Source organism: Oncorhynchus tshawytscha, linkage group LG28 (genome assembly GCF_018296145.1).
Source record: "Oncorhynchus tshawytscha isolate Ot180627B linkage group LG28, Otsh_v2.0, whole genome shotgun sequence".
Classification (NCBI taxonomy): domain Eukaryota; kingdom Metazoa; phylum Chordata; class Actinopteri; order Salmoniformes; family Salmonidae; genus Oncorhynchus; species Oncorhynchus tshawytscha.
This window is the reverse complement of record NC_056456.1, coordinates 29498051-29512254: the sequence shown is the minus strand read 5'-3', so window position 1 is coordinate 29512254 and position 14204 is coordinate 29498051. Positions and strand designations below refer to the sequence as shown.

The window sequence follows — 14204 nt, the reverse complement described above, 5'->3', positions numbered from 1 at the left end:
ATATCCCCTACACCCACTGTGATTATTATTTCACCCTGATAGTCATCTATGGACATCTTGAAGAACAATTTGGCCTTAATGGCCATGTACTCTTATAATCTCTACCCGGTACAGCCAGAAGAGGACTGGTCACCCCTCAGAGCCTGGTTCCTCTCTAGGTTTTGTCCTAGGCTCCTGCCTTTCTAGGGATTTTTTCCTAGCCTCTGTGCTACTACGCCTGCATTGCTTGCTTTTTGTTTTTTTGGGCTGGGTTTCTGTATAAGCACTTTGTGAAATCTGCTGACGTGAAAAGGACTTTATGAATACATTTGATTTGATGAGGGGTTTCTTTGCGAACGGAACGGCACCCACATCGCCATAAAAGCACCATCCCAAAACAATGTGAACAGAAAAGGCTTCCCCTCTTCATGTGCAGGTGATGCACAAAATAAGCTGCTGAATATGGCAAGGTGGCCATTTGGAACGCATGACTCGTTCATTCTGCAGAACAACATTGTTGCCCTATACGCCTACAGGCGGGAGCTGTTGAGGATAGATAGATTATTGTTGAGTGTTGCCTACTCATTTGAAGTATATTTGCCATTGCTAAAGAAACTTGAATTGTCCTAATGGTCGTGGACTTCAGGAAACAGCAGAGGGAGCCCCCCTATCCACATTGACGGGACAGTAGTGGAGAAGGTGGAAAGTTTTAAGTGGCGTAAACATCACGGGCAAACTGAAATGGTCCACCCACACAGACAGCGTAGTGAAGAAGGCGCAACAGCGCCTCGTCAACCTCAGGAGACTGAAGAAATGTTGCTTGTCACCAAAAACACTTGTCACCAAAAACGACCTGCTCTCCAGGACACCTACACCACCCGATGTCACAGGTAGGCCAAAAAGATCATCAAGGACAACATTCACCTGAGCCACTGCCTGTTCACCCCACTATCATCCAGAAGGCGAGGTCAGTACAGGTGCATCAAAGCTGGGACTGAGAGTCTGAAAAACAGCTTCTATCTCAAGGCCATCAGACTGTTAAACAGCCACCACTAACATTGAATGGCTGCTGCCAACATACTGACTCAATCTCTAGCCACTTTAATAATTACAAATTGGATGTAATAAATGTATCACTAGTCACTTTAAACTATGCCACTTTATATAATGTTTACATACCCTACACTACTCATCTCATATGTATATACTGTACTCTATACCAACTTTGCATCTTGCCTATGCCGTTCGGCCATCGCTCATCCATATATATTTTTATGTACATATTCTTATTCATTCCTTTACACTTGTGTGTATAAGGTAGTTGTTGTGAAGTTGTTAGATTACTTGTTAGATATTACTGCATGGTCGGAACTAGAAGCACAAGCATTTCGCTACACTCGCATAAACATCTGCTAACCATGTATATGTGACAAATAACATTTCATTTGATTAGATTTTTTGTAGCTATGATTTTAATTTTACTGGTCCAGCCACAACTGAGCAAGCTAAATAAAACGTTTTGGTTGTACTCAATCTCTGACACCAGCACCTCTATTTCAGTCTCAGAAAAAGGCCATTGTATTTCATCGTACGACGTTGTATATTCCTCACAGTCTTTATAGGGGTGATTTTGACCATGTTTGGTTAACTAGGGGTGTATCGAAATGCAAACAGCCAAAGTCGAACATGAGGGTATTTATCAATGGTTATCGCCTCCCGGTGTACGTATGATGCTAGTAGGATTGCTTGATAAATCACAGTTTTTCTGTGTACGACCATTCTAAATTCTGTTCAAAGTAGTATTTTAGAATAGTTTCTACGCATTATTGACAAATGAGGATCCTGGTGTTTTTAGGTTGTGGTCTAAGTATAGACGTGAATAGTAATTGAATCTTAGGCAAAGTCTGATGAAGAATAACACAAATATCCTCCTCATCTCAAAATAATACCACTGTTCCCACACAACAAGCACTGTCCCCTAGGCTCAATACAGAGCGTACTCTCTCCACTTCCCTTACATACAGTATCTTGATAGTGGTTTTAATAATAGATTGACCTTGCATGATAGAAAAATCTGTTTCCCATTGAAGTATAAATTGCTGCTTCAGGTTTGGCTGACCTGTTCATTCTCCCTCTGAAATGTTGAATAGAAGAACACAATTGTAGAAAGCACTTTGTTGTTGTTCGTGCCATTAGTTATTACTAATTCACTTGATATTAGCATACCACAATTTATACTCTTAAAAACGTGCTAAGAACTATAGGGCTTTCAACCATGTTCATTGGAATGCAGGTCTCTCTCCATATATAATATGAGACCGACTGGCTCGATTCGGTCTTATGTAACAACATTTAAAATGGTGTATTTTACATTGGATAAAAGTAGAGACTCAGAGCTAGAAAATTGTATATCATACACTACAGTTGAAAATGGTATATCATACACTACAGTTGAGAAACAATGGGAAAGTAATTTTGCTTTGAAAGATGAGAAACTTGTAACTTTTAAGAAAATGTCCCATACATGTTTTGGTACCTACTGGAGAGCTCTTCTTTGTCTACACCCATTCAGAATCGTTCACACCCTCTAAAGCTTTAGCCCCGGCCATCTTTTTAAGGCTTCACATGTGAGGCCATGTACTAAACAGCCAAAGATTTCAAGACTAAAGCCTAGTTTATACTACGGTGTGTTCGTAAATTTCATCTGGAGTGCCAGAGTAGGCTCAGAGTGCGCTCTGAGAGTTGTCAGATTGTCCGTTTGTAAATTCAGAGCGTTTTGCTCACAGAGCACTCAGAGCGCACACTAGACGCTCTGGCCGAGGTGTAGGGTTGATCCGGGCGTTCTGACCTAACATTAGCAGTCAAGTACACAAGCCAACTACTGTTGGCTAGCTTGCTAGCTACTTCCAGACACAAATAAGAGCACAGCTGTTTTATGTTATCCAGAGCGTAACTGTGCTGCTGGCAACAATTTTATTACACTTTCTTTGCCAACATTTACTGACACAGGCCAAATTCAACTGGTAATGTGCATTCGTAATTTCATCAGTTGTTCTGCTCTCTGGCAAATTCAGACGAGAGTGCTCTGAAATCGGAGTAGATAGCCAGAGCGAATTTACCAGCTACGTCTATTGACAGTTGTCGCAGTGACATCATGAACATTCTATTGAAATGGTTACTTGCATAGCGGAGTCTTTTAGCTATCTACATAGTTAAACAATTAACTATAATCCCTACTCATGATGCTCCTAGCCTGCATGAATCTGCAGGCAGCTAATCAACCAGGTTCAATGTTAGCTAGCTAACATCAGGCTATAACTAGCAATGCAAATGGCTCTGAGATACGAATAATATTACTACACAGATCACACACGTAATGTTAGCTAGCGAGCCAGCCAGCTAATGTTAGCTAGCTAACAGTACACTTTAACTTGAAATGAAAACAACTTTGACAAATTTAGAAACGTAATATCTGAAAATGTAGCTAGCTAGACTATCTTACCCATGTACATGGATGGACGCTTTTCCCTCTCTGTCACGGATGCCATGGTTGCCCTTCGTTTGAAGATGTAATCCAGAGACAGGTGTTTTATACAACAGCTTACTGTTTGTTCTCTTTACGACTCCGTCTGCATATTTGCAATCAAACGCCAGAATTTTCTTCATCTCCTTAGCTACCATACTCCAATCTTGGTCCTTCAGAAAGTGGAGAGCAACACTTATGCACTTCTACTATGTGATATCTTTAAAAAAAGCTGCGTTAGAAAGTATTACCTACACATACTGACCAGCTCATGTTATAGATACAAGTGTGCTACATGGCAGACCAATCCGAACTCATATCTCGGCATATCCAGCCCATCCATTATCTCAGCCAATCATGGCTAGCGGGACGGTTGCTGTCTTTTTCTGTGGCTAAATCCACTAGGCTCGTAATTTAACAATTGTATTCATATATACAGATGGCATACAAGTTTGTAATTAAGGCACATGAAAGTCCACATGTTCCAGAAGGCATTTCTGTTCAAATGGCTCTTCTGGGAGGTAGTCACCCGCGACATACGCCTAGTTTCCTGAAACGAGTCACATATAACATACACTGAGTGTACCAAAACATTAGGAACACCTTCCTAATATTGAATTGCATACCCTTAGAACAGCCTCAATTCGTCGGGGCATGGACTCTACAAGGTGTCGAAAGCGTTCCACAGGGATGTTGGCCCATGTTGACTCCGGTGCTTCCCACAGTTGTGTCAAGTTAGCTGGATGTCCTTTGGGTAGTGGACCATTCTTGATTCACACTGGATACGGTTGAGTGTGAAAAACCCACTTGCGTTGCAGTTCTTGACACCTACTAAAATAATCCGTTCAAAGGCACTTAAATATTTTGTCTTGCGCATTCACCCTCTGAATGGCACAAATACACAATCCATGTCTCAATCGTCACAATCCGTCTTTAACTCATCACTGACTGAAGTGGATTTAACGAGTGCCTTCAATAATACTATATACATCATCTAATACAATTTTTATTTATTTATTATAAATACCTCCACTTTGCCAGTTGAATGACAGCAGCCTGCACTCACATCTTGGATCTGGTTTGTGTGTTATCATGCGTTTCAATTACTATTATCTGTCTGGCACCAACCTCACACGCTGCCTTCAAGTCCCAGTTTGGGACCAGGACCAAAGGGAGGCTCATTTCAATTTGTGTTTGTCCTTCTGTTCTGCCCTTTGTCTGATCGTGCTCTCCGTGTGCACTGAAATGAATACAGACATGGTTTCCCTTTACACTGCGAAGAGCATTAAATTAGTATTAGTGTGCCGGTAATGGCTGTTTCCTTTTCTCTTCAGGTCCACCCCCCCTTCCCTCCTTTCCCTCATTTAGCATTGGTTGCTAATTGTGTTTGCCTTCAGAACAGAGGACCCTACTTTACATTTGTGCCAGTCTTGAAAGACTTGAACGTACCATGATAATTTGACTGGCAACTTGAATCAATGGGCGCTGTGTGTCAGAGCCGGAGGCAATGCAGTATCAGAATCTATTCAGCCTCAATGTGTCTCTGTTTTCACAGTGCATAGGTGGTACTTTATTTATTGACGTTAAATCATAAAAAAGGAATAACATGAATGTGATGTTTGATAACATAGGTTGTCACAATCCGATGGTGTTTTGCCACAATTGGACATTTTCTCTCATTAGAGTTACACATTTCATTTCACTGTGAACATTTATAAAATTATTGACTTTATGATTATGTACAGAGTGTAGAAATATGTTTTTCTCTCCATAAACATGTAGCCTAAAGAAAAACATATGCTATATTAAAACACATCAGAATTCCGTCCTACCATTGATGATTCTTCATAAAACAATTCCTACTGTATGTTCCTCAATGCCCTCTCTTATTTGCTTCTCTGTACTACTCTCAAACCCACGCAATACTGAGACCTCTGTGGTGTTGCATCGACATTGTCTAGTTCACAATAAGCTGTGATAGTGTATTAGTTCAATAAGACCGCACTACGCTAATGAGCTATGTTCAATGTGCCTGTACGAGCCGATGCCGGACAGGAGAAGCAGGTACGGGGAGTCAGACATTTATTAGGGAACAGACATAGAACAAGACAGGAACAGCGTCAGAGCACGGGTAACATGGACATATGACAAACAATGCAGCAGTGGGGGACAGAGCTGGGGAACTGACACATATAGGGGAGGTAATAAACAGGTGATTGAGTGAGTCCAGGTGAGTCCAATATCGTTAAAGCGCGTGACAAGGGAAGGCAGGTGGGCATAAATGATGGTGGCAGGAGTGCGTAATGCAGGGCAGCCTGGCGCCTGAAGAGTAGGAGCAGGCGTGACAGTGCCATATAGTATCCTGTCCCTGAACCCGAGAGGGGCAGACCCACGCTGCCATCTACTCAACGGCCGTGAAGAAGAACAAGAAGAAACGCTGGAATAGAAACCCAGAGAAGAGCTGTGATGGAAGTCCGTCATGTGTACCCTCTTCCCCATTTTTCATTATACTCATCATTATGATCATCTCTATGGCCAGAATTTTTTCCTGACCCAATGACAACACCAGGAAAAATCTAGACCCAGGCAAAAATAACTAGGGCCCTGCATTTTCCCTGGAGAGGTCACTTAGTGAGAAAAAAAACCTGATCCGATGCTGTAGTTACGTTTATATCACAATCATTCAAAATGTCACAATTCCCTTTTCCTTCCTCATTGAAACCTTTTGGAGTGCCGATCAACAGTATCAGCTTCAATGGGACATGAATCAGAAAGACCAGGCCCAGCAGATGCTTCCCTAAATGTGTTAAATATTGCACATTTCCTCTGGTTATCGACTCATAGATCCAGCTTCAGAGGCTTCTAACCATATTCAAATGCACATTTTTAATGCCCCCCGTCCCACCGCACCATGTGGCAAGTGTTCTACTATACAAGAAAATCTTGTTACCAGAGACTGCATATTAATAAGCTGCTTAAATATGTCGGCAATTCCCAACACTAAGCATTTTGTCTAATTAATAATAATAGAGTCCCTAGATGTTGGATTAGACAAATCCTTTGCAGAATATAAATGCAACTGGTAATTTCGAGTGAAAATGTCAATGGCTATCCCTGTGGCGACCGTGGCGGGCGGTTGTAATTGGAATTGGAATTATGTTGCATTGTATAGCGCAAATGAGCTTGGCTAACATGTCAGAAGACTTTCCAGATGCAGGTCCTAAATCATAAAGGACTTTTCAACTGTCCACCTTGCTTCCCTCTCAACACCCTAAATTGGCATTGGCAAGGTTTCTTAATGAAAGCTTGTGCCTCTTCGTAACCCCGGCTGAAATGTCACTGAGGTGTTGGTTTTGTAAGGGCTTCGTCTAATAAGGCTGACTCGCAGTGTACTCATTGTGCTGTCTAAGAGGTCAGAGGGAAAGGTTGATGGGGGGAGGAAGTGTAATGCACATGGGAAGAGGAAGAAGATCTCCACATGCTGTAGGATAGTTAGCAATAGCAGGACCCCCCCAGGATAAGTATTATCATCCCCCCTGCCCCCCTCATTGTACCTAGGGAGATGGAGGCTGGATGATAGACATCCTTTCCCCACAACAATTAATGTTAGAAGGAGACAAATACAGCTGATTACAATATGTAGACTAATCTGAGTACCCTGAGGGAAGGGAATGAGGGAGCGAGAGCAGCAATCTGCCAGAACGGGAACACATGGAGGGTTTTTGTGTTGATTTTTCCATACACATTATTATTAGTTCATCCTAAAGCACAAACATGCCCGCTCTTAACATAATCAGCACAATTTAAGTACTGTTAATGCAGCCTTTAACGGTAACCCTCGCAAGGCTGCCAGCCCAGACAGCATCCCAAGCTGAGTACCCAGAGCATGCGCAGACCAGCTGGCTGGAGTGTTTACGGACAGATTCAATCTCTCACTGTCCCAGTTTGTTGTCCCCACTTGCTTCAAGATGTCCACCATCATTCTTGTACCCAAGAAAGCGAAAGTAACTGAACTAAATGACTATCACTCCATAGCACTCACTTCTGTCATCATGAAGTGCTTTGAGAGGCTAGTTAAGGACCATATCACCTCCATCTTACCTGACACCCTAGACCCACTACAGATTGCATTCATCCCCAACAGATCCACGGACAATATATCACTGATGATGATATCACTGCCAAATTTATTTTGCAGTATTACTTTAGTGCCTTGTTGTAAACAGGATGCATGTTTTAGAATATTTTTTTCTGTACATGCTTCCTTCTTTTAACTCTCAATTAGGTTAGTATTGTGGAGTAACTACAATGTTATGTATCCATCCTCAGTTTTCTCCTATCACAGCCATTAAACGCTGTAACTGTTTTTAAGTCACCATTGGCCTCATGGTGAAATCCCTGAGGGGTTTCCTTTCTCTCCGGCAACTGAGTTAGGAAGGACACCTGTATCTTTGTAGTGACTGGGTGTTTTGATACACCATCCAAATTGTAATTGATAACTTCATCAGGCTCAAAAGGATATTCAGTGTCTGTTTTTTATTACCCATCTTCCAATAGGTGCCCTTCTTTGCGAGGCATTGAAAAACCTCCCAGGTCTTTGTGGTTGAATCTGTGTTTGAAATTCACTGATAGAATGAGGGACCTTACAGATAATTGTATGTGTGGAGTGCAAAGATGAGGTAGTTATTCAAAAATCATGTCCAACACTATTATTGCACACAGATTGAGCACATGCAACTTATTATGAGACTTGCTAAAATACTTTTTACTCCTGAATGTATTTAGGCTTGCCATATCAAAGGGGTTGAATACTTATGGACCCAAGACTTTTCAGCTTTTCATTTTGTATTAATTTGGCCGCTGGCCAAACTAAGCAATCGGTGGAGAAAGCCCTTGGTCAGGGAGGTGACCAGGAACCCGATGGCAGTGGTGGAAAGTACTTAATTAAAAATACTTTAAAGTACTACTTAAGTAGTTTTTTGGGGTATCTGTACTTTACTTTACTACTTATATTGTTGACAACTTTTACTTTTATTTCACTACATTCCTAATGAAAATAATGTACCTTTTACTCCTTACATTTTCCTTGACACCCAAAAGTACTTTGGGTGTCAAAGCACCCAAAAGTTACATTTTGAATGCTTAGCAGGACATGAAAATGGTCTAATTCACACACTTATCAAGAGAACCTTCCTGGTCATCCCTAATGCCTCCGATTTGGCAGACTCACTAAACATAAATGCTTAGTTTGTAAATGATGTCTGAGTGTTGAAGTGTGCTGGGTGACTTTCCCTTTTACTTGAGTCATTTTCAATCTTTTACTCAAGTATGACAATTGGGTACTTTTTCCATGATCACTCTGACAGACCTCCAGTGTTCTTCTCATTCCTTCTTCCAGAAGGACAAACATCTCTGCAGTACTCCACCAATCAGGCCTTTATGGTAGTGGCCAGATGGAAGAAACCCCTATGTAAAAGGCACATGATAGCCCGCTTGGAGTTTGCCAAAAGGCATCTAAAGTACACTCCGACCATGAGTAACAAGATTCTCTGGTCTGATGAAACCAAGATTGAACTCTTTGGCCTGAATGCCAGGTGTCCTGTCTGGAGGAAACCTTGCACCAAGCATGGTGGTGGCAGCATCATGCTGTGGGGATGTTTTTCAGCGGCAGGGACTGGGAGACTAGTCAGGATCGAGGGAAAGATGAACGGAGCAAAGTACAGAGAGATCTTTGATGAAAACCTGCTCCAGAGTGCTCGATCCCAATAAAAGGTGTTATTCCGTGCTCCACTAAGGCAGTTATTTATCTTATAACTTGTCCTTGTGGTAAAAATTATGTAGGTAAAACAAAGTGCAAATTAAAAGTACGTATCTCAGAGCATCGTAGCACCATTAGGTGTAAAAACTTTACTTATCCAGTTGCGGCCCACTTCTTGGAGGCAGGCCACTCGATTTCGTCTCTGCGTTACATTGGCATCGAACATGTCACCCTCCCTAGGAGAGGGGGTGACCTTGATAATTTATTGTTAAAACGAGAGGCTGCCTGGATCTTTAATTTAAAGACCCTTGTGCCCTTCGGTCTCAACGTAGACTTTGATCTGAAGCCATTCTTGTGATTATTGTGACTTTGCCATTGTAATTGTTTGTAAACTTGTGTAGTTAAATTAATCTATGAGCGTATGCTGTCCATTTGTTGTTTGTATGCTGTTCTTTGTATGACATTTTAATATTTAATTATTAACCAATGATATTAGGCCACTCTTGGCCATGATTACAGACACCTGTGTCTTTTGACACTATATAAACGAGTCATCCCGCAGTGTTTGTGATTATACCCTGATGAAGACAGCTTGGCTGTCGAAACGTTGGTATTACATTTTTGCATCTGAGCTCCTAGAGTGTGCGGCTCTCTTTTATTTTCAAGTTTCTACTCCGCTAGCCAGCACCTCGTCTTAATAGGTGTGTGTTTCTTTTTCTTCTAGACCAGAGTGCTCAGGACCTGAGACTGGGGCGAAGGTTCACCTTCCAATAAGACAAGACCCTAAGCACACAGCCAAGACATTGCAGGAGTGGCTTTGGAACAAGTCTCTGAATGTCCTCGAGTGGCCCAGCCAGAGCCGAGACTTGAACCCGATCAAACATTTCTGGAGAGACCTGAAAATAACTGTGCAGCGACGCTCCCCATCCAACCTGACAGAGCTTGAGAGGATCTACAGAGAAAACTGGGAGAAACTCCCCAAATACAGGTGTGCCCTCACTTGTAGCCTCATATGCAAAAAGACTTGAGGTGCTTCAACACCTTTGGCAGCATACGTATTCAGAGTAAATGGTCTGAATACTTACAGTGAGGGAAAAGTATTTGATCCCCTGCTGATTTTGTACGTTTGCCCACTGACAAAGCAATGATCAGTCTATCATTTTAATGGTAGGTTTATTTGAATAGTCAGAGACAGAATAACAACAATAATATCCAGAAAAACATGTCAAAAATGTTATAAATTGATTTGCATTTTAATGAGAGAAATAAGTATTTGACCCCCTCTCAATCAGAAAGATTTCTGGCTCCCAGGTGTCTTTTATACAGGTAATGAGCTGAGATTAGGAGCACACTCTTAAAGGGAGTGCTCCTAATCTCAGTTTGTTACCTGTATAAAAGACACCTGTCCACAGAAGTAATCAATCAATCAAACACAAACTCTCCACCATAGCCAAGACCAAAGAGCTCTCCAAGGATGTCAGGGACAAGATTGTAGACCTACACAAGGCTGGAATGGCCTACAAGACCATCGCCAAGCAGCTTGGTGAGAAGGTGACAACAGTTGGTGCGATTGGAAGAAACACAAAATAACTGTCAATCTCCCTCAGCCTGGGGATCCATGCAAGATCTCACCTTGTGGAGTTGCAATGATCATGAGAACGGTGAGGAATCAGCCCATAACTACACAGGAGGATCTTGTCAATGATCTCAAGGCAGCTGGGACCATAGTCACCAAAATAACAATTGGTAACACACTACGCCGTGAAGTATTGAATTCCTGCACATATACATGCCCGTCTGAGGTTTGCCAATGAACATCTGAATGATTCAGAGGCCAACTGGGTGAAAGTGTTGTGGTCAGATGAGACCAAAATGGAGCTCTTTGGCATCAACTCAACTCGCCGTGTTTGGAGGAGGAGGAATGCTGCCTATGACCCCAAGAACACCATCCCCACCATCAAACATGGAGGTGGAAACATTATGCTTTGGGGGTGTGTTTCTGCTAAGGGGACAGAACAACTTTACCGCATCAAAGGGACGATGGACAGGGCCATGTACCGTCAAATCTTGGGTGAGAACCTCCTTCCCTCAGCCAGGGCATTGAAAATAGGTCGTGGATGGGTATTCCAGCATGACAATGACCCAAAACACAATGCCAAGGCAACAAAGGAGTGGCTGAAGAAGAAGCACATTAAGGTCCTGGAGTGGCCTAGCCAGTCTCCAGACCTTAATCCCATAGAAAATCTGTGGAGGGAGCTGAAAGTTCGAGTTGCCAAACATCAGCCTCGAAACATTAATGACTTGGAGAAGATCTGCAAAGAGGAGTGGGACAAAATCCCTCCTGAGATGTGTGCAAACCTGGTGACCAACTACAAAAAACATCTGACCTCTGTTATTGCCAACCAAGGGTTTTGCCACCAAGTACTAAATCATGTTTTGCAGAGGGGTCAAATACTTATTTCCCTCATTAAAATGCAAATCAATTAATAACATTTTTGACATGCGTTTTTCTGGATTTTGTTGTTGTTATTCTGTCTCTCACTGTTCAAATAAACCTACCTATCATTTCTTTGTCAGTGTGCAAACATACAAAATCAGCAGGGGATCAAATACTTTTTTCCCTCACTGTATGTAAATGTGATATTTTTTTGTTGTTTTAGTGGTTTTCTTCCTCTTCTGATGAGGAGTATGAAGGATCGGACCAATGTGCAGCGTGGTAAGTGTTCATGTTATTTATTGGAACAGAACCACTAAATAAAATAACAAAGAGAGTGAAACGAAAACGAAACAGTTCTGTCTGGTGCAGACACACAAAGACAGAAAACAACTACCCACACCCATAGTGGGGAAACAGGCTGCCTAAGTATGGTTCTCAATCAGAGACAACGATAACCAGCTGCCTCTGATTGGGAACCATACCAGGCCTAAACATAGAAACACAACACCTAGACATACAACATAGAATACCCACCCACATCACACCCTGACCAAACTAAAAATAGAAACATACAAAGCAATCTACGGTCAGGGCGTGACAGTTGTTTTTGTAATACATTTGCAAAAATGTCTACAAACCTGTTTTTAATATCTCATTATGGGGTATTGTGTGTTGATTGATGAGGGGGAAAAAATGATTTAATACATTTTAGAACAAGACTGTAACGTAATAAAATGTGGAAAAAGTACTTTCCGAATGCACATTATCAAGCAAATCACATATTATCCAGATACTAATTGTTAGCACTTGGTGGTCTATAGCAGCTTCCCACAATAATGGGCTTTAGGTGAGGCAGGTTTAGATTTGAAGCTCAATTTATTACATACCAAATGTGAGGTAGGGATTTTTTTTATATCGGCATTTAAAAGTACATATCAATTATCAGCGTGCCCCAAGGTGTGTTTGATGGTGGAGGCAAGTGAAATAAAATTATATATGCATTAGCTTTATAAAGTCTCCCACCACACTCCCTATCCAACTCCCCTCCACTCTCCACTCCCTTCCCAAATACTTCCCTTCTCTTTAATCTAAAATGGGCCTACTGTGCTGGCTGTATTTACTCTCCCATTGCGCATCATTAAGAGGATTAAGTCAGTGAACAGTGTATAGGCCTGAACTGTGTTAGGTTATTAAATAAAGGTGAACTTTGTCGACGTTATAAAACGGATCCCTATAGATTCCCTTCAGATAATGTAAACCGTGTCGCGTTACTGTGTTAAATAGCTCAAATTAATCATCCTTATTTGAAACAGGAATTTATAAGAGGCCTGTATCTTTGGCTATAGTGCATTACTCAGTGGTGTACTCATCCTAAAAGGTCATATATAAAACCGCATTCCATTGCCACGGTACATTATAATGAATAAGTACGCAATGCGTTCAGATTTTATAGTATTTCTTCTGCTTCTGTTTCTTGGGATGGACTCATCATCTACAGTATCTGATATATCTCTCTATCTCTCTCTTTTCCTCTCTCTTTTTCTCTCTCTCTCTCCCTCTCTTTCTCTCTCTCTTGCTCTCTCTCTCTCTCTCTCGCACTCACCCCTCTTTCTCCAGAGCTGTGTGAAGTTGGAGAACAACTTTGACGGATATCAAGCACATGACTCTAAGGCGAACACGGGGCACTCTGTGAGGCGTTCAGGTGAAAGGAGGAGGTGGAAATGAGAAGAGGGGAATGGGTCGCCATGGAAACGTCACCATCGCAATAACAGGAGTGGTGATGGAGGGGTTTGGGGGGAGGTGTTCTTAGTCATTCCTAATTATTGGGGGAACAAATTAGTTTTATAGTCACCATTCAGCCTCTCCCTCTCGGAGGGATTCATTTGTCTGTAGGGGAACGCCAAGATTGGCTACACGCTGGAAAAAATGTAAATGTTTAATTTGTTGAAAATAATGCTTATGTGGAGTCCCCAGGCAGTATCGGAGTACTTTAAGCAGTGAATCATAAGGGTGTTTGCAATTAGAGCTTGAGATTTATTTAGCAGTCATTGGAAATCACAGGAGGGAGACCTTTGACACTGTGACAAGATTGCCAATCTGTTCTCTCGTGTGAAGACGGTTGCTTTTTTAACACATGGCTAGGTACATCGCGGACTGATTTCATTCCACGGGGACAAATGACATGAACACATCTCAAAGTCTGTTGTAAGTAGAAGTACATTTAATTACATTACCAATACATATAAATAGACTGTTCATACCAACTCATTACAAGCAATTTTCAGTAGCATACAGTACTGCATATGGTGAGGTTTTTATACTTGTGAATACAGTTGGAGCAGCCAATAATAAAAGGTTCATAGTTTTTAAACAAGATAGCAGTAGTACTTTTCTATGGAACATAATTTGGGTCTTCGAGTGTCAAAAAAGATACATGTCAAATAACACTATTTGACGCGTCAAATAAGCTTGTTGACCAATCAGGATCTGAATATGATTGCACATAA

The 14204-nt window shown here is 41.6% G+C and overlaps 1 pseudogene; it reads left to right on the top strand.

Annotated features, from left to right (window-relative positions):
• The first annotated feature begins 5546 nt into the window (after positions 1–5546).
• Positions 5547–14204, top strand: part of LOC112226372 — a 161029-nt pseudogene continuing 152371 nt past the window's right edge.